Consider the following 25,779-nt stretch of genomic DNA (forward strand, 5'->3'; position numbering starts at 1 on the left):
TACTGGCACCATTTTGCTACAAAGCTAACATTGCTCAAAAAGGAAAGTCTATTTTCAAAAAAATACAATTTATCCTTAGAGAATGGAAAAATGGTTGTCAAGGCAAATGTTTTCCCCTTCAATCTGTGTAGCATACATCTCCCTGCTGTTTGGAATTATTAGAGGAATTTGAGTATTAGTTAGATATCGTTTTTAAAAACATAGTTGTTTTAGTGGGTAAAGGACCCAATTAAATAGATAAGGTGAAAGGGCCGGTGAAACTGATCCATTTAGCTATGAGCATGGCCATTCAGCTAAGTCTGGGAAAGCTACAGAAAAATGAAAACAAAAACAAACACCCAACTTTCCCTCATTTTTGGAATAAGAAACACAAAATCAGGTCAGCAATTCCTTATTCAAGACGTTGATGATCTGTCAGAAAGAAAGTAATGATATAGGACATGCTAGAAAAAACCGAAGATAATACAGGGCTTGTTATATTGTATTTCACTTCAGTGGGTTTGAGGTTTCCGAGGTCGCCCGCATTTTCACAGGCCGACACGCGGGCCCGGAACCCTGCTCCGAGCTCCCAGAGGGTCCAGCCCGCGGCCCCATCCCCGTCCCCATCCGCGTCCCCGTCCCCGTCCCCGTCCTCGTCCCCGTCCCCGCCCGCCCAGCGCAGCCCCCCCCCCCCCCCCCCGGGCCACTGGGAAGTCCATCTGGGTCTTCCAGAAACAGCTTGTTTGTCTTTTCAGTGACATTCTGTTTATTCAGCTCTGTTTTCCCTTCTGTGGGAGAAAGCTTACAATTGTTTTTCTCCCCCGCCCCCCCCCCCCCTTTTATCTGTGTTTCTGCATCAGCACCGCAGCCGGGAGGACTAGAAACTCCGCAGGAAACATGAAAGGAGACCGAGCTGGGAGGGGAAGGGGCGGAGATGGGAGGGGAAGGACCGGGAAGGGGCGCCCCCGCGGAGGGGCCGTCGCCCACCCCCCCCCCCCCCTGTCCTTCCTTCCCCGGGCGGGGCGGGGCCGCGGGCCTCCGGCGACGTGGGTGGGCCTCGGCGGAGTCCGCGGGGCCGCGTCGCTCACAGGCTCTGCCCTGGGCCGGGCCCCGCCGAAGCCGCGATGTTTGCCGTTTGAGTAAATAAACCGGCGGAGGCGCTGGCGGGCGGCGCTGCCCCCGCTCACCCCGCAAGCTCCCCTGCGGACCCGGACCGAGCCCCGCCCCCCCGGCCACACACCGCGGACACACAGCGGGTCCCTGTGTCCCGAGCCGGGAGGACCGCGGGGCTGCGGTTCATCGGGGTTCCCGGCGCTCCCTCGGGAGCCCTCCCTGCCCGGGGCCCACACCGCCCAGGCCCGCCCGCAGCCCCTCCCGGCGGTCGGCGGCCCCGCCTGCCGGGTCGGGTCGGGTCGGGTCGGGTCGGGTCCGGTCGGGATCCGGCGGACGCGGCCCCCTTCCCACCCCGTCCGCGTGCGGCCGCCTGCAGCAGGGCTTCGCGGTGGCGCGGTCGGGCGGGTCTGCGCGGCGCCGGGCAGGTGCTCCACGCGCCCTGCACCAAGGAACGAGCGACGGACGCCGAGCGCCGGCTGACGGGCGCGGACTGGAGCGTCGGCCTTTCTGCCCGAGTCCATCCCTGCCGCCGCCTGCTTGGCCTGTCCTGGCCTATCTGCCCCGCACTGGCCTCACTGAGAGCATTAAAAGCAGACAAAGGTCAGTGATGGAGAGAGAGAAGAGGTCCCTCTCCCCAGGGTGCCTTGGAAATCTTCCCTCCCCAGAAAAATCTCCATTACATGGCTCAGCTCTGTCTCTGTCTCTCTCATGCACACTCTGCCTGGAAAACAAGGGATTTTTTTTTTTTTTTTTAATTAAAAGTGCTTCAAAAGTCTCTGACCTAGTACAGTCAAGCATTCACGTCCTGCCACCTGGTGACTAGTTAGTGCCTAAGCCATCTGGACAGAGTGGGGCTACCCTGACAGATATTGACCACTGACCACCTACCACCTGTTAGTCACCAGAGGGGGGTTGTCTGCGGTCAACAAAAAAGATTCTGTCTGTGCTCGTGGCATTTCTTTCTTATATTAAGGAAGACCGCGAATTAAATAATTTCAATAAAATAAAATGTAACAAGTGTTAGGAAAGTTATTTAAGACGCAATTAATTATTTACGATCTCATGATGTCTCTTGTTATCTTGACCACATTACTGAAATTTTCACTATGTGACTTAGCAGGTTTACTTTTCCTTCCAGTTAAACGTTAAGTTTCTGGAGGATAAGAACAAAGTCTTACCCAAAGCCTTCCATGGTTGACTGCTGTGTACTTTGGATGCTCTGGTGGTTCTGGGGGGTGGGGGCGCTCTTGCCCTAGTCTAGGAGAGCCCTTTGGGTTCTTCCTCTTGGCATCCTCCTTCTAGCAAGGTCCGAGGTCATCATGATTTTGATTATACTTCAGGTCACCAGTCGTGAAGTGGGTCCTGGCTGAGCCTGTGTCAGCTGGTGTGGCTCCTTCCGAAGGTTCCTCAAGGTTGCTAGTTAAGATCGTTAAGCATGACTGTCTCCTTCCAGAATGGCTTAAGAAATACCCTAATCCTATGGTTAGACAGGATGATAATCTGAAGCAGCACGGCAGTGATGACAGGGCTTGGGGGGAGTGGGAAGACAGCTATTTGCAGAAATGCCCATGAAAGGATATTCTTGCAGTTCCACAGAAAGGGCAAGCAGACCGGAGCCACTTGACGATTGGTGGGGAAGCATGAGCTCAAAGAGCTTGAAACTCAGGATCACCTGCATTACAAGTGTTTACAAACATACAAGAATTTTAGTAACTAAAGGCTATGTTGAGAGGCCCTAGTGGGATGGGGTGCTCCAGTGGCCTCAGAGAAAAGCAGCCTGAGGCCTTCAGTATAGGACGGCATTCAACCAGTTAGACAGCTGTTCTCAGACGGTGATTTTGCTTCCAAAGGGACAGTTGGCCTTGTCTGGAGACACTACTGGTTGTCACAACAGGGAGGGTGCTCCTGTCATCTAGTGGGGGGGGGGGTGGGGAAGCCAGGGATATCGCTAGATATCCTCTAATACACAGGACAGCCTGAACAGCAAAGAATTATCTGACCTAAAATATTGAAAGTACCACCATCGAGTGACTCTGGGCAAGAACAGAAAGAGAGATAGAAACTTCTGGAGAAAGACTGCAAGATAAGGCTCATGGGAGAGCCAGTGTTGTGAAGGAGGTCTGTGAGAGATTCCATTCCCCTGAAGAGCACATTGCAGACACAGGCCACCCGTGTCTGCTTGAGATGTGCTGGCCTGTGTCCTACCCTGCAAACCTAACATCAGGGGAGAGTTAAATCCTAGAATATTTTCATGCATGCATGACCGTAGGCCTGTCTCTCACAGCCAGGTTCTCTGTAGCGAGGAGAGGTGAAAATCCCCACAACTTCCTCAAGGGGCCTGGAAGAGCATATAAGCTGAGATGCTGCCGGGCTTCTGCTGAGCATGGCTGCACCTTGCCTGGGGTCTCCAGGCCTTGCCCATCAGTCCTTGTCAGAAGCATCACGTTCCAACTACGATGTCACCTTGTGAAAGCTGCAGGGTGGCAGTGACAGTGCAGCGAGGACGTGGGTGGGCTTCACTTGGGCTGTGCAGGAGCCCAGACTCCAGGGCAAGAGCAGGCCTCAGGGGCGGGGAAGGTAGAGCAGGCGATGCCTCGCTGAGGGAGGACGGGGAGGATGGGGCCTCCTCTGAGGAGCATGCTTCCATCCATGTCTGGTTTGTGTCAGCATCTCTGTGTCACCTTGTCCCACCCTGCCCAGGGGCTCGGGAGAGGAGCAGCGGCACCCAGGGTCTCCTGAGATTCCTAGTCCCTGAGAGGACTTTCCTTCTCTTTTCTTTTCTTTTCTTTCTTTTCTTTCTTTTCTTTTCTTCTCTTTTCTTTTCTTTTCTTTTCTTTTCTTTTCTTTCTTTTTTTCTTTCTTTTCTTTTCTTCTTTCTTTTCTTATTTTTCTTAGATTTTATTTATTTATTCATGAGAGATGCAGAGAGAGAAAAAGGCAGAGACATAGACAGAGGGAGAAGCAAGTTCCCTATGGGGAGCCCGATGCGGGACTCGACCCATGATCCTGGGATCATGCCCTGAGTCAAAGGCTCAATGGCTGAGGCACCTGGGTGCCCCTGAGGGGGTGTTTCTGTGCAGCCTCCTTGGTGGGGCCTCTGTAGAAATGCTGTTCACATGCACACGCACCGGCGGCACAGACTGGGCCATCTTAGGGTTAACTTTTCCAAAAATGTCCATGTCTTCGTTTTCTCATTCCCTAATACCTCTATCTATATATTCACTCTTTAATATATATTGAGTACATTTAAAATATATGGAAAGATGCCAAAGCTAGGCAGGCACCATGGGAATATAATGTGTAGGACAGAGGTCCTTTATTCTAGGAGCTTATTAGGCAAATTAGAGAAGATGCCCCTCTTTCTTTTCCTTGAAATGGCTCAACGTGGAAGAGATTGCTAGTTTCTGAAATACTCATTCTCATCTTGCCAGTGGGATACAATTCGAAGTAGAGGTGGATCCCTTTAAAAAAAAAGATGTGTCCTCCTGTCCTGTCCCCCTTCCTGGTGGTGGTGAGCCGGGCTGCTGCAGGTGCATGGCGGAGCGACGGTGGAGGAGGCATGGGGGCCCCACTGTGGGGCTGCCCTCAGGGGTAACCCACTGGGACAGCTCTTGCAAGAGAAATACACTTGTATCTTGTTTAAGTCATTGTTGTTTTGGTCTCTGTTCCAGGAGTGGAACCTGTTTCTATTTATGATGGGAAGTCAGCGTGAGCAGGACTACAGCAGGTGGGCTGTATAGAGAAGCTGCACTCTACTCAGGTTTCACTGTTAGAATTTCAGCAAAGGAGAAGAAAGTCGAGGTCACCTCAGATGGTTCAAAGAATGATGCCTGTTCGGGGGCGGCAGGGAAGCCTGGCCAGCTGGATGGAAGGGGGCACAGAAGGAAAGCCTGGGTGCATGGGGTGTGGACAGGATTGGGAAAACCTGGAATTCCCAGCGCAGAATTTCAAAACTTATCCTAGAAGCAACAGGAAACCCTGGAGCTTTGGAAGCAAATTGGAAAGAAACTCTGGAGCTGGCAATTTTACCAGTGGAAGGAGACTAACTAGAGACAGTCCAGGGGTTTTCCAACTGTGTTCCACAGAAACCTTGGGGAACCTTCTAGGACACCAGCAAGGGATGGGAAAAGGCAGAAATCCTTGCTTCTCCTCCTCATTTGACCCAAGGACCTCCATTTTATCTGTTTAGTGTAGATTTGTGGCTTCTATGCAAGATTTTACTTGAAGAAAGAGCTTCTGGGGTGAAACATGTTGAAAGCTACAAGAATGCAGGTGGTCTGGGAAATCAGCAAACCCACCAGAGGTCTGCATTCACTGCAGTGAGCTTTGTGTTTAGATGTTCTGTCTTCTGAGTTTAGAAGCTCTAGAATCACCGTCTGCAAGCACATGGGCTCCCCTGCCCCTAAGCTGATGATTTTAAGCCTCAGTTTCCTGATCTGTAAAATTGTAACAGGAGGGTCCCTTCCTAAGAGATGTGGTGAAGCACATAAAATGGTGCTTTGCACATATTACATAGTAATTGGGACTGATATTGTTGTTGTTATTCTTACTGTTTTTTCTCTCCCAGTATGTCTTCTTCTCTGACTTCTTTCTTAGATATGTCCCTGGATTTCTTCTAATTCTTGCCTTGGAAACAGACTTTAATGGTTCTGTGTAGGTGGGGTCTCAGATCAAACAGTGTAGACTTTAGCTAAGAACCACAAAAAAGATATATTCTAAAAACCCCATTAGGAACAAGAAGACAAAAAAAAAAGAATCATCTTTGGAGTGCAGGTTTTGTAAGGGTGACATGGGACAGGAAGTGGGATCACTCATCTCTGGTTTCATGCTTCTGTTTGTCTCCCCTCTCCTTCTCTCTTTATCCTGGACATATCAGTAAGGTCCTTTCTCTGCCTGCAGGCATGCTCGAGCCCTGCGGATATAAACCAGGAACCCCCCCCTCCCCCCTGTGCCCCACAGTGAAGATTCTCATGTTGAAAGGTGTTTTCCCATTTACAACACAGTCACCAGCTTGATGGTGTTCTTCTGGGAGAGTCCTGCACCAGAAGATATGCAAGAACCTTTTATTCAGAGCTCCTATTGAGGTGACTCACTGGTGAGACCATCTTCTCCTGCCACTGCTAACAACAGGGTAGGGTAGGGTAAGGGAGAAATTAGACCATGTATCAAGAGATGGTTACTGCAATAACCATTTTCATCCAGAAATGTATATCAACATACTTAGCACTTAAAGCCTTAAACATGCTGTGAAAACAAGGTTTAGTTCCCGGGGAAAAAAAGAACTGTTGCTTCTATTTTCTATTCATGACAATGTTAGGGTGGCCCCCGACTTTGTGTGACCCTGAAGTGGTGAGTCAGAGTTCAATATAGCTTAACCTTTAAAGCTTCACTAAGCAGTGGGCTCAGAGGTTAACATGGCACAGGTACCAATGTCTGTGCTGTCTCCCTGGGGTTGGTCTTGTTGGAAAAGCCACATTCACTGAAGTGTTTTCTATCAACAGCTTAGTCATTAGAGAAGTTGCTCTAAGCAGAAGGGGAACTGATTCGCTGTGGCCAAGAAATGTCTCTGCATCTGTCTCTTCACATCTGAGTTGCATTTTTCCCCCAGAAGAAACCACAAAAAATACCAACTACAACTGCACCAAAGGCTCCTGAGGCAGATGCCGTGAGTGGTTGGGGAGGCAGGGCTGTCGTGGAGTTGTGGTTGAATCACCTCCAGGACCAGTAGGAGGTCACCAGACTTCTTTCCTTAGAGACATTTACTTCTCTTCAACTCCATTGTAAGAAGTGTTGCCAGGGTGAGATGAACTCAATTTGCTCCTGGCCTGTTGCTTTACTTTTTTTTTTCCTCTGCTGTTTGGAAGTGTGGATGGTCTGGGCTGTGCTAACTGTGTGGAGCAAAGACCTCACCTGTTGTTGTTTGTGGATTTTCATGAAAACCAGGATGTGTGTCAGAGAACCACCCCTGTATGCAGTCTTCTGAAGCAAAGGGGTCAAGGAATCCAGGAGGGAAAACCTGGCCTGAGGAAAATATTCACATCCTCTGACAATGTTGAGCTACAAGCGCATTCAGCCAATTCCAAACATCTATTAAGCACTTTTGTACCAGAGCACCACTAAGTGTTAGACAGGGTACCAGCAATGGAGAGAAGACAGAGAGAAAGCCAGGTGGACTCTGATTCCTGAAGCAGGAAACTGAAGAAGACCACTGCTATGGTTGGAGGTAATGAAAGTCAGATTTTCCAGTTTGGGGAATTCTTTGAAATGTTCCTGTGGGACCAGCCCTTGCTGGTAGCATCCTAAGCTAATGGAAAAGCTGTATTTTCTCTCTTCCTTAGTTTCAACTTCAAATCTCTGAGCTTTGCTGTGCCTATTTGTACATTTGTAGGACCACATGAAGGCTCCCACATGGAGCAGGGCCTAGACTTCCACCTGCTGTGGTCAGCAAGCCATGCCCTCTGGGTGGGGGATTTTGGCTGCCCAAGGGGCATGCTTTTTCTCTCATCCTCACAATGTATCCCACAGGTTTATGGCTGTGAATTTGATCCACTGAAGCTTCCTGCTACACCAGCTACCTAAAGATCCTGGACCAGGAGATTAAGAAGCAAATGACGTCTCCTTCGTGTTACCTGACACAGGAAACCCTAGTGGAGACCCAAAGGTATTCCTGAGCTTTTTCAAAAGCCTGGTCAAGAACATATGTGCACACTTCTCACCCCACTTCCCTCTATCTGACTTTTAGCTCTGTTCTTTCTTTGGAAGAACAGTGGTGTTTTTATTTGGGAGGAAACTATGATAAATGCCAGAATGTTCAATATCTTATAAAAATTGAAGCTGTCCATTATTGAGGCATGAGGCGTGATACACACTTCTCGATATGGACATTTCCCTCTCGCTCTTGCAGCTTGCGGTGCCCGGTATCACTGCCCCACACATGGCCTTAGTCTACCTGCCCAACCACTCCTGCTGCTCTCTTCAGGAGTCACTGCATTTCTGAAGAGTTGGAGGTTCCAGAGAGAATCAGGGCTGAACTCCCCATCAGGCAACTGCTGAGGGACAATACCCAGCCTGGCTCTGAGGGCTGGGCATGCCTGCAGCCATGAAGAAAAGTCTCTGTTTTTCGAAAAGTGAATGGAAGTAGCTCCTGTGTTGGTGAAGCTGACATTGCAGGTGTCGGGGGAAGAACAAACTGTGTTATTTAAACTTCCATCTATTTCTTGAGAAAAACAGAAGCCTACATTAAACACCGCAAACAAAAAGAGAAACAGGGCTTTCCTATGGGCGTGGCCCCCAGACCCAAGACAAAAGTGAGCTTGATCCTCTTTCGCACAATTAGCATTGGCACAAATTTCAAAGGCATTCCTGTCTTTGGGGCTGATGCTTGGCTGCTCTCAGCTCGCCTCTGGCATTTGAATCCTGCCCTTGTTAAGAGAAGCTAAGGAAGCAGGGACCCAAAGAACCCACCTTTGCCTTCTCTTGTGCATCTACGTATGCCCTCTGCTCCTCGCACACACACGAACCCTCTTCTTTCTTTTTCTTTCTTTCTTTCTTTCTTTCTTTCTTTCTTTCTTTCTTTCTTTCTTTCTTTTTTTCTTTTCTTTTCTTTTCTTTTCTTTTCTTTTCTTTTCTTTTCAAGATTCTATTTATTTATTCATGAGAGATACACAGAGAGAGAGGCCAGAAATATAGGCAGAGGGAGAAGCAGGTTCCACGCAGGGAGCCGAAAGCGGGACTGGATCCCAGGACTCCAGGATTATGCCCTGGGCCGAAGGCAGGTGCTAAACCACTGGGCCACCCAGGAGAACCCTTTTAGTGTTCAGAAGCATTGAGGAAGGACGGAGTCATCAACACCTGACACTTCCAGAGCCAAACATTCCAGCAGACGCTGCCTAGCTGGGCTGTCAAAAGTGTCATGATTTGGCCATTTTTGGAAAAGCAAATGGACTATTCTTGAGCCTTGCTTTCAGTGATTAATAAGCGTACTGTATACATTGGTCTGTACACACATGTATATGTGCATACACCTGCACCTGGGCACGCAAGCCCACACTTGCTGCTGACTCAGAATTCTCGTCAGTTGCACTTTCTCCTGTAACAGGAGTGATCATTGTGATGGGAAATGCAAAATTAAGCTCTGAAGTGATTTCCTTAGAAATCAGTAAGAAGGGTTTACTGGAACTTTTTTTTATTTTTTTAAGATGAAAAGTTTGTTTTCCCTTAAGGATTTGCTCCAAAAAAAGCAGCTCTCACCATATGTTTTCCTGGAGGGGGGAAGGGGACAGAATGTACAAGCTCCATGCTGACTAAATATTGCAGCCCTGGATTCCGCTGGCCTAGTCACCAGAATCCTGGGATCGCCTCTCGGTAGCCTGTCAGGTTGAAGGCTACCTAGAAAGGTCGTGGGCAGACTTGGTGCCCCAGGTGTATTGGAGTGCCCAGTAGCTCAATCTATGATCAGTAAATGCATTTTTTACTCCCAGGATAAGTGAGGAGAGGATCAATCTATAAAATTTTTTTTCGATTTTCTGAGCTGGAATTTCATAGACTTTTAAAGGAAGGTGTTGATGAACCTTTAATCCTGACCTGAACATGGTGGTGGCTTGGCCCAGTGGAACCCATACTGGATAGAAAGCCATAATGTCAAAGAATCAGGACTCAATGTAATTGTCAGAGTTTCCTGGACCCACTCTTGTCCTATAGGTAGCATTATCACTAAACTTATTTGGTCAGGCCTTGCCTGCTACACTGGTAAGTCCCCACTGGGATTATCATCAATTCATTTTTTTTCATTCACTGATTCAACAAACATTTATAAAGTGCTGACTCTATGCCGTCCTTCCTCTGATCTCTGGGGATATAATAACTAACCAAGTGCCTAAATCCCTGCCTTCATGGGGCTTACATCACACTTACATTGGGGGGTGGTGAAGGGAGTTCAGAAAATGTGAGGCTAGAAAAGAAATAAAACAAAGAAGTCAAGTATATAGTAGGTTAAATGGTGAAAGTATTATTTGAACAATATTAACCTGTAACTTATATTTGCATGAGGCTTCATGATTTTCATGGGCCAGGACATGTGTATTCTATGTGCTTGTCACAAGAATAAATGGCCTGGAATAGTAAGGCAATTCCTCAGGGTCACATGATTCACAATGATTTTTCTGGAATGGGAATGCAAATCATCAGGTGCTGGGTGTCCTTCCTTGTTCTCTAACTTAAGAAATGAGCACAGCAACTCGACCACCGGTCTCTTTTTGGTGCTCAGTGGGGACTGGACAGGAACTGCTCACTCTCCTCCCATGGAAGACAGGGAATTCTGGTGTAGAGCTGGCAAGGCAACCCATTCTGCGGTTTGAATACCATGGTCATTCAATAATGACCATGGGCCCGTGAGGACTAGACAAAAATCATCATAGGAGGATGGCATTGGAGGGACACCAACCCAGGAAGCCAGGTCTGTCCCTCAAGTCCTACTGGGGAGGAAGCAAATAATTGTACTCCTTCAGACATTTTCAAGTGGGAACATGAAAATACAGACCGGCCAGGCTCTGCCCACATCATGTCACTGTGACACAAAGCTGAAAGCCAGAGGATGTTGAGAGACAAACAAATGACCTAGTGTTTACTTTTGTAATATGTTGTGATTCCTTGTACCAGGAAATCTAATTCCCCTTTTATTCCCTTACCACCCCACCTGTTCTTCCTTGCTGTAAAACAGGGAGCAAAGGAGAACCAGATGTTCTATAATAGTCATCAAAATAATTAATTATTTTCAGTAGCTTTCTTTGAACTTAAGTTGGAGAAAACCATGGACTTTTCATTATTGAGGGGAGGGGGAGTCAAGAGGAAACATTACTATTTGTGGCTGATCTCAGTGCACCATATGGTACAGGAAATAAAAGAGTAGAAGTTTTGGAATCAGGCAGAACTGGATGTGAATCCCAGATTGGTGACTCCACTAGCCTTGGACCCAAGACCAGTTTTTTTTTTTAAAGATTTTATTTATTTATTCATGAGACACACACAGAGAGAGAGAGAGAGAGAGAGAGAGGCAGAGACAGAGGCAGAGGGAGAAGCAGGCTCCATGCAGGGAGCGTGACATGGGACTCGATCCTGGGTCTCCAGGATCATGCCCTGGGCCAAAGGCGGCTCTAAACCACTGAGCCACCCAGGTTGCCCCCAGTACCAGTTTTTAAGCCTCAGTTTCCTTATTGACAAGATAGAGATGCTGTCTACCTGGAAGATTGTTTCAAAGAGTGAGTGGGATCACAGGATATCCATGACACATGGCAGTGGCTCGCTAAGGATTACAGTGTTATGGTTATATCATAGGTGACTTCATGCTTTGCAAATTCAACTATTCCTCCTTGGCAGGGAGAGAGTGCGAAAGCAGACCAAGTTAAAAATGTGTGTAGTTGCAGAATGTTTAAATATCTTGTTCAAACAAGGCAGATTGAGTGTGTTCACTCTTCCATTCAGTGAATCTGTATATGGGGAATAAGCACCTGCTGTTCCTTCACAGACTACAGTTCCTTCATGCTCTCAATGTGCAAACACTTTTCCAGGCCACGTGTGACTCTTGGTTTTAAAGCTACATATATCTCATACCTCATGTGCCCCAACTGCCATCCAACCATGTCGTCAGAGGCTCAGATAAAGAAACAGTGATGGATGGTTGTTTTGGTGCGATGTAATTGTTGTTTGTTCTGAAACCAAAGAAATGTGAAATAATAAAAAGAAGATACAATGTTTTCCTATCGTGTTAGTAAAGGTCTTTGAAAAGAATCATAATGCCCAGGGTCTTCCAAGACATTACTGATGGTGTAAATGGATTTTTCTGGAGGACACAATAATAGGTATAAAAAAAAGCATAAAAATGTTCAGATCTTTTTTTTGTTGTTGTTGTTCTTTTTTTTGTCGTTCAGATCTTTTGATGCCATAATTCTACTTCTAGAAATTTTTTTGAAGGGGATAACTGGATTTAACTGCATAGTGATTTAAAAAGTTCATCACAAAGTAATTTATAAAACCAAATTATTGCAAACAACTTCACTGCTCCACAATATAGGGTTGGCTAACCGAATCATTCATTCAGCAGACACTGCTGAGCACCCCTCATGGCCCTGGCCCTGGTCCATTCTGGGTCTTCAGGATACTTTCCTCAGACATACACTCTAAATACATAGTTTGACCCAATGTTGAATACACATATTTATAAACTGATATTCTGTGAGAGCCACATATTGCCATCTTAGAACTTTGTGCTCCATGGGTACTTCTGAAATTTTACTTAAAAACTTACCTAACACATCAATGTTCACTAAGGAATTCCAATAGCTAACTTTAAAAAAAAAAGAGATCTTTTAAAATATATTTTAGAGAGAGTGAGAGCAAGAGTGCACAAACAAGTGAAAGGAAGAGCAGAAGAGGGAGAGGGAGAGAGAATCGGAAGCCGATTCTGTGCTCAGTGTGGAGTCTGACATGTGGCTCTGTCTCATGACCCTGACTGAAATCATGACCTGAGCAGAAACCAAGAATCAGAAGCTTAACTGACTGAGCCACCCAGGCACCCCCCGCCCCAACCCTGTAGTTAACTTTTAAAAGTTTAATAATATAGTGTGGTAACAGTGACATCTTAGCACCATCAACAAACAGAGTGCTCCTGTGACTCTGTGCTCATGGGTATGAGCTAAACAGAAGCCTGTTTCCAACTGAAATCAGCCTGGGGAACGTGGTGAGTTTGGGCAATTTTGTAAGTGTTGGGTCTTGTAGAACCCCCTTGCTAATGCCTAGCGGGGGTTGATGGCAGCATGTTTATGGAGGCTTATCATGTAAGAAATGCTTGTACCGTTAATTAAGATTTCCTTCCTCTAAACAAATGGTTCTCTGGGTGATTTTGTCCCCCAGGAGACACTAGGCAATGTCTAGAGACATTTTTGAGTGTCATAACTGGGGAGAGATATATTACTGACACCTATTGGGTAGAGGCGAGGGATGCTGCTCAACGTCCTACAGTGCACAATACAGCCATCCCCTCACAACAAAAAATTATTAATTCTGAATGTCAATAAGGCAAATGAGAAACCCTGTGTAAACATAACAAGTTAAAGTCAAATCTTTGGTCTTCATGTCCTGGGCCTGGAGATTTTGTCTATGGAGCTGGAGCAGACCCCCAAAATTGAAAATGAATGCGCTGTTTGAAGAGACTTTCTGAATATAACTTCATCTTTCTTTTTCCAAATAAGTCTCAATTTTAATAAGATTATGCACACACATTTATTTGCTACTGAAAATTGAAATAACATACAAAAATTTTTATTACAATTCAAATTTTTGAAAACCAGACAATCTAGTTTATGCACGCTGCCCTAATTGTGCTCCAGCCAAACCTCTCAGTGTTTTCTATATATTCCCTCTGCACAAGTTACTTGGCATCCAATTTTTGATGTTAGGTTTTATCTTAATGACCTCAGGCTTCGAAAATACACAGGCAACACTCAAAACCCATTAGTATTTCTTTGGGTCAAATCAAAAAGTGGAGCTAAAGTATACCGAAGTCTTCAAATGCAAACTACATGGCTTCTTCACACATGACTGTAATCAGGATAGAAAAGACACAAAAAAGACAGAGCTTACATCATAGATTACCAAATATTATACAGTTTGTCCTAACACGGAGCAGCTTTCTCAAGCTGCTACACAATGACCCTAACATTACTAGTAAGAAAAAACAGTACAAGAGTAAGGTTTATGTTTACATCGACTTTGTGTCATAATTCTCCATGCTGGTATCCTCAGAAAGATCTCTGTCATACAGGCAATAATGACAGCTACATCTAGATCTTTTCACCTTGATTCAACATCAATTTCCTTCTACTGTTATTCTTTTTGCAGTGTAGAGTGCTGGTTGAGGTGGCGCTGGTATTTAATAAATGGCACTATCCTTTCCATCCTTTCTTTCCGAGCAGTTAACGATGTCCTTACTCTACCCCTCCTCCTGTTGAGTGTGCGATCCACAGGCCCCTGCGAGGTCTTCTCTCTGCCTGCTGTTTGTAGAAGGGAAGGGAGTTTGATACTAGGGTTGAGAGTCAATTTACTATGGTTCTTTTTTTTTTTTTTTTTTTTTTTTTTACTATGGTTCTTTATTGAAACTTTTGAGATCAGCTGAGCCTCGCTAGGAATTCTCTTCTTGGGACATCTGAGAAGACTCCGGGGCCCAGGTTGGGTAAAGTTTCTTTTGTGAACCCATTGAAAACCTAATCACAGGCTGAAGCTCCTTCTTGATCTTCAGTTTTGTGGAAGGTGGTGCTCAAGACTCAGCTTGCCGCAAAGTAGCATGTAAAGAACTAGATAGCCCAGGAAAAGCAAGAAAAACCCAAACTCCAACAAACCATGGTGAAAGAAAGAACAAGCCTTGGTCATATTTATTTCTAATACTTTTGCATGTACTCGAGGAAAAATTTGTCCTTAAAATGTTCACCCTAAAAATAGAGCCATGGAGCAAGGTAATTGGCTTATAAGACAACACTATCATCTGAATTTCCACCTGCCACTCAGTTTGCCCTTGCATGTGTGCCAAGCCCAATACCTTCTGAGCAGCGGGAATGTAGGAGGACCTTACATCAGGCTGGGGAATGAGACACTTGCCTTCTCAAAGCCCATGAGGTGGTGCACTTCTTTGGCATGGCCCACAAATGAGCTACTTGCTCTGCAAGCAAACTTTGGTTGGACTCGTACTAAATTGGTATTCTCTTCATGGCACAAATTTAAGGCTTTTGGTTGCTCAAGCAGCCTTTGAACATGCAATAGCAGCTATTCCAGTTTATTGGAACATTTTACAAAATCACACGATAAGACAGTTCCACATTCTCTTCTGTGTCATGTGGTTTGTCTGTGAGTGGAAAGGAATGATGGAAGGCCCACTCAGTGGTGGTTGCAGGCAGCAATTCTATGCCATCATAGCTTCCTCAGTATGCAACTGAAAAATGCCAATGACCATGGGATGCTTGTGACTCCTAATCACTTGTAGCCTTCGCTGTGTTTGTTCTTGTCAGAGGCAATTGCCCAACACTTTTCATGATGGACTTTTCATTTTATAAATATTTCTTCAATAAGATTTGCTCTGCTGGGAAGAATCAGCCTCTTGGCATCAAAATAGATGAAGTACACTAGACTTCAAACTGATGTAGAAAGTACAAAAGTAACACATTTAATAACACCACTAAGCCTTCTGCACATAGCAGAATATGACTCAAGAAAAAAAGCTTCTTAAAATGTGTTTTCTGGGAGTAACTTTGTAGTTTATCACTTGAATAAATCAAATTGCAAAAGTCCTTTGTCTTCATCTACTGATACCAGTCTTCACCAGAGCAACATTTTGACAAGTTTTTGATCAAAATTTTAGTTTCCATAGACCTCAAACAATAAAAATTATCTTTTGAAAGAATTAATACCATCTTTTGTTTTGATGGCTAGTAAAAATATATACTTTGGGTATCTCATTTATCTGCAGTATTTCTTAATTAATTTTTATTCTTTATTATATCTGGATTAACAGTTATTTATCAGGCTGTGTAGGTGATAACACATGATTCTGGATTTGTTTTCCTCCTGAAGGAATTTCAGGGTGAAAAGTATGAATTCTCATAGATAAGAATTCCTAAGTAGGGGACTTTCCTGGAAAGACTCCTGGTCTATGTGGAGTTAAGTAACCAAAAATTCAACATAGTTCTTAAAGTTTGCTTTGTGTGAAATTAGTAATGCTCCTGTGCCAAATAATTCTCCAAATATGAGAATTACAGTATAATCTAGTGGTTATCTTTATCCTTATATTGTTGAAAGTTTTATTGATGTATATGTGCTTTAAAAAGATACAACTTTTTGAGCTACTTAGCTTTACATGCTCTTTTAACATTTGTATTAACCATTTGTCTGTGTCCCCATTTAATCATTGGAAAGTTACTGATAATTGTTTTCCATGTGAAGTTAATATTTTTCATGATCTATATTATTTATCTCATCATTTTACTTATTTATGTATCAGCTAGCTGATAGAATTTTATAAAAATTCTATATTATTTGTTTAAATAAAACAGATAAGGAGATTTTGCCTCATGTTATATCCAGAATGCTTACCTAGACCTTAAGGTAAATAATAAGATATTAATAATTAGTTCATGATGTCTTGCTTTATTCATATTACTATTGTTCCCTTGATTAGATATGATGAAAATCTATAGGTTCTCACAATCATTGGTCGTACACAAGTTTCGGGATACCAGAAATGATGTTGAAGTCAGCATTCAGCTCTTTGACCTTCCAAAGGCTGATGCCAAGTCTGAAGTAGATTTTGGCAAAAATTCAAGGTTGAATTCAAATATAGGAGCATTCTTACATTTAGTGGAAACTATTGTATATGTATAGTTATATATGCATACACAGATATATAATACACACATATTTATCTATTACTATAATATTTTAAAGATTATTTAGGAATATGAAAATATGCCTACATGTTATTCATTAACAGTAGGCTGCAGAAACAGTGTTAAAGAATCATCTCAAATGAAAAATTAACTAGTATCTTTTAGATTACTTTGTATTTGTAGATGTACCAAGGAAAAATGGAAGTATCTCCCTTCTTCCTCTTAAGGAGGCCCTGCCACTAAGGGGGTATTTAAAATTGAACAGCCTTTAAAAAATGTTTCAAGGACCACCTGGATCTCTGTTGAAAAGAGTTTAGTCCCCTGAAGAGAGGCATAGCTTTTGTACTTCCAAGGTGGAGAGGGACAGGGTGCCCAGATAAGAAGGTGGGTTGGCAGATACTTCAGGACATTGTGAAGGGATGGAAGCTTTGCTCTCAGGTGTGGTCCCAGGTGACTGGCTTCATGAGTGCCTGTGGAGCTGGGTCACTAAGCTGTGGCTTTGGAATGATAGCAAGGGTCTTTGTGACTCAGCAAGTAGTTAGCAGGAAGGACCGCTATGAAGGGCAACCTGATGCCATCTGGGGTAATGGTGCCTACCAATGGTGAAGAATTGCTGTCTGGTGGCAGCAGCACCATTAACTGGTGGTGCATAATGTCAGCAGTGACCACCCCCACCCCCAGCAAGGACCATACCTGCCTCTTTCCCCAAGCAGAGTAGTACAGGTCCTTAGTTGGTCTAATATAAGACATAGAATGGAGCCCCCAAATGACTGACATTAGCCTTCTCACTAAGCTCAGCCAGATTAGGATTTGATTTAGAAAAAGAAACATGATGTCTCTAGTACTCAAATGTCATGGAACAGTTGGGTTCCACCCGACAAGTGAACACATGGATATGTATCCACAGAAACAAAACCATGCTAGATATTCATCAGTGTAGTAAAACTTGTTTCTGTGGGCTGAGGGATCAGAGGAGATTTTAATTTTTAAAATTGTCATACTTGATATCTCTCTTCAAATCTCTAGAATGTATTTCTATTAATTTTACAATCAGGAAAAAAATTCTAACAAGACAGTTGATGACTTAAAGAAAATCTACAGTAATCAGGAAATTCAGAATGGTGAGAATTATGTCTTATTGTCTATTGAACCTCTTTGTGCCAAGGTAAAACAGTGGCTGCTATTTTTTTTTTAAGGCTTTTTATGAGCCAGGTATTGTCCTAAGCATTTCACCTTAATTAACTTAATCTGCACGTCAATAGATGGGTACTATCATGATCCTCCTTTTAAAGATGATGAAAAATTATAAAGCATCATTGAAAGATATAAAATAGGATTTGAACAAATGGAGAGACGTACAGAGATTTAAAGAAAGAAATGAATTGGATCTGAAGAAATGGACAGACATGCAAAGATCTTAACAGTGTAAAGGTTGACAGGCTTTTTCTGTCAAGAGCCAGACAGAAATAAATATTTTATTCTTTTATTTTTTTTAAAGATTTATTTATTTATTTATTTATTGAGAGAGAGAGAGAGAGAGAGAGACAGGCAGAGACACAGACAGAGGGAGAAGTAGGCTCCATGCAGGGAGCACGACTGGGACTCGATCCCGGGTCTCCAGGACCATAGCCCGGGCTGCAGGCAGCACTAAACCGTTGCACCACCCGGGCTGCCCCAGAAATAAATATTTTAGGTTATTTGGCCATACAACTGTCACAAATACACAACTCTGCCATTGTGGTGCAAAAACAGTTATAGGCAATATGTAAATGAATGAGAGTGTCTGGGGCCAATAAAATGCTATTTAGGAACACTGGTGATGAGCTGAAGTTGGCCCACACGCCATAGTTTGCTTGGAGGAGCACAAGAATGTAAACACAGAGCTTTCTTAATTAGTACCTAATTTGATGCAACTCTAATCAGGAATTTAGGATAATGTTTTTAACCTCTAGGAGGTTTTTTAAAGCAAGACAGGAAACCAAAATGTCTTAAGGGAAAATAGGACAAACCTGCTACATAAAAAGTTAATATTTTTATGTGGCCAAATACAATACAAAAATATTAACATAGAGATGATGGGACTAGAGAAAATATTTGACACATATGAGAGAGCACTAATATTTCTAACATTGAGAATCTCTTACAAATTATTGAGCAAAAAAGAAAGAGAAAGAAAGAAAAAAAAAGGAAGGAGGGAAAGTGCACAATTCACTGAAGTTGAAATGAAAATGAATGTCAAACATTTGAAAAACTGCCCAACATCACCAGTATTTGAAGGAATGTTATATAACAATAAAGAGATCCAATGGTTTGCTAATCAGGTTGGCAAAAAATAAAAATAATGATAATAATCAGTGCCAGTGAAGATGTGGGGAGACTTATCTCTCATGCCTTGCGATGCTAGCAGGGTCTGAACTGGCAAACACTTTGGGAAAATAACCTGGTGGTAGCTGTTAAAAGGAAAAAGGCAAATTAAAAGTGATAAATTATCTAATCAAAGAGGTAAAAGATCTATACTCCAAAAACTATAGAACACTTATGAAAGAAATTGAAGAAGACACAAAGAAGTGGAAAAACATTCTACGCTCATGAATTGGAAGAACAAACACTGCTAAAATGTCTAAGCTACCTAGAGCAATTTACATGTTCAGTGCAACCCCTACCAAATACCATTAGCATTTTTATAGAGCTGGAACAAACAGTCCTAAAATTTGTATGGAACCAGAAAAGACTATGAATAGTCAAAGGAATGTTGAAAAAGAAAACCACTGCCGGGAGCATCACAATGCTGGATTTCAAGCTGTATTACAAAGCTGTGATCATCAAACAGTGTGGTACTGGCACAAAAACAGATCCATAGATCAATGGAACAGAATAGAGAACCCAGAAACTCTATGGTCAACTAATCTTCAACAAGGCAGGAAAGAATATCCACTGGAAAAAGGACAGTCTCTTCAACAAACGGTGTTGCGAGAATTGGACAGCCACGTGCAGAAGAATGAAACTCGATCATTCTCTTACACTAGACACAAAGATATATTCAAAATGGATGAAAGACCTAAATGTGAGGTAGGAATCCATCAAAATCTTAGAGGAGAACATAGGCAGCAATCTTTGTGACCCTGGCCACAGCAACTTCTTGCTAGACATGTCTCCAGAGACAAGGGAAACAAAAGCAAAAATGAACTATTGGGACTTCAGCAAGATAAAAAGCTTCTCACAGCAGAGGAAACAGTCAACAAAACTAAAAGGTAACCTACAGAATGGGAGGAGATATTTGCAAATGACATATCAGATAAAGGGCTAGAATCCAAGATCTATAAAGAACTTATCAAACTCGACACCCAATAAACAAAAAATTCAATGAAGAAATGGGCAGAAAACATAAACAGACATTTCTTCAAAGAAGATAGACAAGTGGCTAACAGACGCACGATGAAATATTCAACGGAGGGATCCCTGGGTGGCGCAGCGGTTTAGCGCCTGCCTTTGGCCCAGGGCGCGATCCTGGAGACTCAGGATCGAATCCCACGTCGGGCTCCCGGTGCATGGAGCCTGCTTCTCCCTCTGCCTGTGTCTCTGCCTCTTTCTCTCACTGTGTGCCTATCATAAATAAATAATAAAAAAATTAAAAAAAAAAAAGAAATGTTCAATGGCACTCGGCATCAGGGAAAGACGTATCAAAACCACAATGAGATACCACCTCACACTGATCAGAATGGCTAAAATGAACAACTCAGGAAATAACATACGTCTCGAGGATGCGGAGAAAGGGGAACTCTTTTACACTGTTGGTGGTAATGCAAACTGGTGTAGCCACTCTGGAAAACAGTGTAGAGAGTGCTCAAAAAGTTAAAAAAAAAAAAAAAAAAAGTTAAAAATAAAACTACAACCCAGCAATTTGCACTACTAGGCATTTATCCAAAGGATGCAAACATAGTGATTCAAAAGGGCACATACATCCCAATGTTTATAGCAGCAATGTCCACAATAGCCAAACTATGGAAAGAGCCCAGATGTCCATTGACAGATGAATGGATAAAGAAGTGGTCTATGTATACATAATGGAATACTATTCAGCCATCAGAAAGAATGAAATCTTGGGATGCCTGGGTGGCTCAGCAGTTGAGTGTCTGCCTTTGGCTCAGGGCATGATCCCAGCATCTGAGATCAAGCCCCACATCGGGCTCCTTGCTGGGAGCCTGCTTCTTCCTCTGCCTGTGTCTCTGCCTCTCTTTCTGTGTCTCTCATGAATAAATAAATAAATAAAATCTTTAAAAAAAAAAAAAGAATGAAATCTTGCCATTTGCATCGATGTGGATGGAAGAAGAGTGTATGATGCTAAGCAAAATAAGTCAGTCAGAGAAAGACAAATACCATATGATTTCACTTATATGTGGAATTTAAGAAACAAAACAGATGAACATAGGGGAAGGGAAGGAAAAGTAAAATAAGATGAAGACAGAAAGGGAGGCAAACCATAAGAAACTCTTAACTACAGAGAACAAACTCAACATTGTTGGAGGGATGTGGTTGGGGGGATGGGGTAACTGGGTGATGGGCATTGTGGAGGGTATGTGATTTAATGAGCCCTGGGTGTTATATGCAACTGATGAATCACTAAATTCTATCCCTGAGACTAATAATATATGTTAACTAAATTGTATTTAAATTTTAAAAAATGATAAATTATCTTAAAATTAAGGAAAGAAAAACTTCCTGTCAAAACCTAAGAGTTATGGTCAGATCTCTATACTGAGGAAAATTTATAGTCTTTAAATGATGTGAGTATATTTCAAAAGGACCTTTTGTTCCACAGTTAGGATTGTTTATCTCTTTGTAGCTTCAGGAGGATGGCTGCTTCTTTATTTTGGTCAAAATGGGGCTTTCCTCTCAGATCTGGGGACACTCTCTTCAGTTTTCCTTTGCTTGTCTCTCATGCCCATTTTGGGACTTACTACATTTTGTGGCATGTGGTTCTAGTCTGACATAGCTATGTTGGTGGTGTCAGCTTATGGTGTCACCTCTTAGAGTTTGAGCCTCTCTACTAGGACATACTCAAGGGTTAATGTCCAATCACTTCTGGTCTGATAAATAGCTCACTTACATGAAGGACGCTAGACACATTGTGACACATTAAGACATTTGATCAAATCACGGGTCCTGAAAAGTCCAAACTGAAAGTTAGTACTGAAAGGACCAGAAGTCTAGGTACTCCTTCAGGTCTCTAGAGTCTTTGCTCTATTAATCATGCAACTTAAAGACATGATTTATTATAATAAAGAAATGTACTTCCTATCTTTCCAAATCAGGGAACTTCCAAATCATGATAGTGACAGCCTGTCTGTGGACCCAGGCTGGAAACTGAAAAAAAATAAATGCAACGAGTTTGTATTATGTCTTTCCCTGTCTTCAAAGATGAACACACATCTGTTGGCTCCTTAGCCCACCCAGATATCCACAGCCAAGAGGCGCCTATGAATCCTGCTAAATAATCTTCTGCAACCAACTCAATGTGTAACAGGGCCTGAATTAAACAGATCCCAGCATGAACTGGATAGAGCTGAGTGAGAAATGAGAACAGAATTGTCTCCATATGGCCCTGTGTGTAGAAGTCACTAGGCAAAATATGAGGCATGGTGCGAAAAGGGTACCAGCCCAAGGCTTGGAAGTCCAATGTGGATGTGCAAACTGTTTCTCTGAGCTTCCTTAACAGCACAGGCATTCCCTGTATCTGTTTGTCTCCCTCAACCATTACCTAGGTGCTGTGCTTTCGCCCTCCAGACTAGGGTGAGGAAGTGTCAGATCTTGTGTAGGATATTTTAATTTCATTTCTTATGACAATTTATTACAATAGCTTCAACATGAAAAGTTAGGGGTCTAGTTCCATCCGGAAGTGAGAAGCAGAGGAGGCTTTGTTCTGGACGGCCTTGGCTTACCCAACATTCCTCTCCTGTATCTTTCCCTCCAATGCTGGCCAGTGTTCTACCCACCGCCTGGCAAGGCCCACCTTTCAAGTTTCTGGGTCAGCAGTATCACCGGGCGGTGTTACGGGGGACAACACAGAGGATCACTTTTTACTTTTGGCCTGAGTTGGCAGCGGGGGTGGGGTGGGGTGTAAGTGCTCATCATGGAGGCATCCAAATGTGAGCTGGGTTTGGATCATGCATGTCATAGGGCTCTGTACGCAAACATTCATTTGAGGGCCTCCGGGCGCCTCCCTTCCTCCTGGAGATGGCCTGCAGCAGGCTCTGTGTGGTGTGGTGTTTTCGATTCCATCAGAAATCTAAAACCTGTAAACACACTGACAGCAGTCGGCTGAGGGATGTGAGAAACTCGCAAATGAACAACAAATGCAGGCAGAGAAAGGCCAGACCAAATGGACTGATGTTTTTCACAACCGTGTAGGGGTTTAATCCGCTGGTCTCAAACCATATGGCGAGCTGAACATGAGCCGGAGAGGCTGGGAGGTACTTGGCGGCAGACCATGGAAACATAAACGCAAGGCATTTTGTTTCCTTGTGTGTGCTTTTTTCCCTTTAAATATTTACTTTTTGTGTTTTGCCAGGACACAGTTTCCATCCCATATGCAGAGCAGGCTGTTTTGCAAATGGGGGCAGGGATAAGCAGGGGACAGGTTGGCTCAGGGGACCTGTAATGGGATACTGATTCTGTCGTGTCCATGTTGCTGGCTTTCCTCCCCAGGTTGACCATGAACAAAACCTGCCCCGATCTCCGCACCCAGGTTTAGGGGCTCCTGGAAGAAGTCCCCCCCGCCCCCACCCGGCCCCTCCCTGTGGTGCAGGCGCAGAGCCGCGGGCGGCTGCTCTGGAAAGCTCCGGGCTCTGCTGAGCCGCTGGTAGGTGGCCCTGTGCCCGTCAGCTCGGAGGCCCCGGCTGGGCAGGGCGCGCGAACCCCGAACCCCGTGGGCGGAAGCCGAGCCTCTGGGTTGGAGGCTGCCGATGGGGCATCCGTCACGGACCTTCCACCCCACGGGAGAGTCGGACCGGGAAGAAGGGTGGCAAGGGGCGTGGGTGGGCGAGGGACAGCAGCTGGGGAGAGGCCGGGGGTGGCAGATCCCCAAGCGGAGTAGAAATGGGCCATATGAAAATAAATAAATTAGTGCCGGGCCTGGAGCCATGTTTGAACCAGAATAATGTAAGCAATCAAATACTTACTGTCTCTAATTCACTCAGGCTTCCAAACACGTTGCTTAACAGAAAATGGAAGGGTTGGTAATAGAGGCCGCGGCTGCACAGGGAGGGCCGCTCGCTCAAAGGCGGTCTCGGCTGCAGGGCGTCGCCAACCAGAGACGCCCGGCCCTGGCCAGTCTTCGGGGGGCCCGGGGCTGAGGGCCGAGCGCATGCCGACAGCCTCAGGAGGGCTCCCCCGGAGTCCATCTGCGCCACACGCGACCTCGACCTCGGGGGTGGCGGTGAGAGACGCGGGGCTAAGCCGGAGCCCGGGACGTGGGGCCCGGGGGGCCCCCGCCGTGCTGTGGCGCGCACTCGCTGGCCCGTCCGCGAAGCAGCTCCTCGTGCCTCACACCTTATCGGGGTCGCCCCAGACACACCCGTCCCGCTACACACCCTAGCGCAGCCTTGGGGCAGATCGGTGCGCCCCGCGCCCGGGGACCCAGGCCAGCGAGTCCCGGCGGGACCCCAGGATTTACCTGGCTAGGAGGCTCCAGGCGCCGCTGCTGTTGCCGTGAGCGACACCATCAGGTTCCGATCTCCTGAAGCCAAGTGATGAGAGCCTTTATCAGCCGGAGGCCAGGGGGCTCAGCGGTCGAGCATCTGCCTTGTGTTCAGGCTGATCCCGGGGTGTTGGGACCGAGTCCCGCATCGGGGCTCCCTAGGGGAGGCCTGCGTCTCCCTCTGTCTGTGTCTCTGCCTGTCTCTGTGTCTCTCATGAATAAACAAATAAAATCTTTTTAAAAAGTGGGAGGGGCTTTATCAGCCTGGGTAGCTGGATTCCAAGTCCAGGTTTCCTGCCCAAACCATGATGCTTCTGACTCCGTACATGCCCTCTCTGCCAGCCGTGCGCCCACATCACCTGAGCCTGCAGTTGTCCTTAGAACCCTTCCTGACAAGGTCCTCTAGGCAGCCACCAGCAATCAACCAGAGTTGACTTGCAGATGAAACTTGTCATTTTTGAGGTGGCAGCAGGGGCCCTGGTCTGAAAGTCAGAGAACCAGGACTCAGTCATGAGTGGGCCATGAACTAGGTATGGAGACCCCAGGTGAGATATGTACCCCACTGTGTTCCATCTCCTCACCTGACAAATGAGAGGGCTTGGTTGGGTCAATGGTTCTCAGTCAGGATAATTCTAGAATCATATTGTATGAGGCTGTTGGGGCTGGCACAACAGAATACCGTAGACTGGGGGGCTTAAATGGTGGGAATTTATTCCTCACAGTTCTGCAGGCTGGAAGTTCCAGATCAGGGTGCCAGCTGATTCATTTCCTGGTGGGGGCCTATTCATGGCTTGCAGATGGCCATTTTCTTGCTGCGTCCTCACATGGTCATTTATCCTTGTATGCAAGTATCTCATGTTTCTTTTTATAACAGCACTAATCCCATCATGGGGGCCCCCCCGCCCTCATGACCTCATCTAAACCTAATTACCTCCCAAAGGTCCCCAACTCCAAATACTATTCCCTCAGGGTTTAGGGAGGGGGGCACACAATTCACTCTGCAGAACATATGGATAGCTTGTTTTAAAATACAGCTTCCTGAAAAAAATAAAATAAAATAAAACACAGTTTCCTGGGTTCTTCTTCCAGAGGTTCTGATTCAGTCTGTCTGGGGTGAGATCCAGGAATTTATGTTTTTAGCAGGCATCTCACATGATTCTCAGCCTTTTTCAGGCTTGAGAAGCTTTGGGGGAGTTGATCACTGCATTCCCCAATTCCTGACAGTGAGCTGTGGAGTCCTCCCAACTCCCAGCAGCCCTTGGTCCTTTCTTCCTGAGCATGTGACCTGCCTCAGCTGTATCTGCTGACAGTAGATGGAGAGTCTGGCTCATTCGTATGCAGGGCTCTAGCCCCGTGCCCCGCCTAGAGCCAGGCACACAGTAGGCACATAAGTGATGTTTGTTGAGGGTCTTGCTCAGGACTCCTTCTAACTTCAAAAGTCTTTGAAATGTGCAGATATCTTTGAAGGGCTCTCAAAGGGGTTACCCTACATTATTTAGGAAAAAAACAGTAGAGCTGTCTTTGTTTTTACTGTCCAGGAGGCTTAACCAACAGCGAGTACAT

At 45.0% G+C, this 25,779-nt stretch overlaps 1 long non-coding RNA gene across 2 annotated transcripts in view; it reads left to right on the forward strand.

The window, feature by feature from the left end:
• The first annotated feature begins 1,539 nt into the window (after positions 1 to 1,539).
• LOC102151543 overlaps positions 1,540 to 25,779 on the forward strand; it is a 28,725-nt gene continuing 4,485 nt past the window's right edge. Inside the window, exons 1-3 of one of the 2 annotated variants that reach the window (XR_005353945.1) lie at positions 1,540 to 1,692; positions 7,618 to 7,753; positions 7,997 to 8,682. This is a non-coding gene — a long non-coding RNA (uncharacterized LOC102151543). Of the gene's footprint in view, positions 1,693 to 7,617; positions 7,754 to 7,996; positions 8,683 to 25,779 lie in introns of those variants that run through there. The other variant, XR_005353946.1, reaches the window with a different exon arrangement.

The sequence above is a fragment of the Canis lupus genome, chromosome 1 (genome assembly GCF_011100685.1).
Source record: "Canis lupus familiaris isolate Mischka breed German Shepherd chromosome 1, alternate assembly UU_Cfam_GSD_1.0, whole genome shotgun sequence".
NCBI lineage: Eukaryota > Metazoa > Chordata > Mammalia > Carnivora > Canidae > Canis > Canis lupus.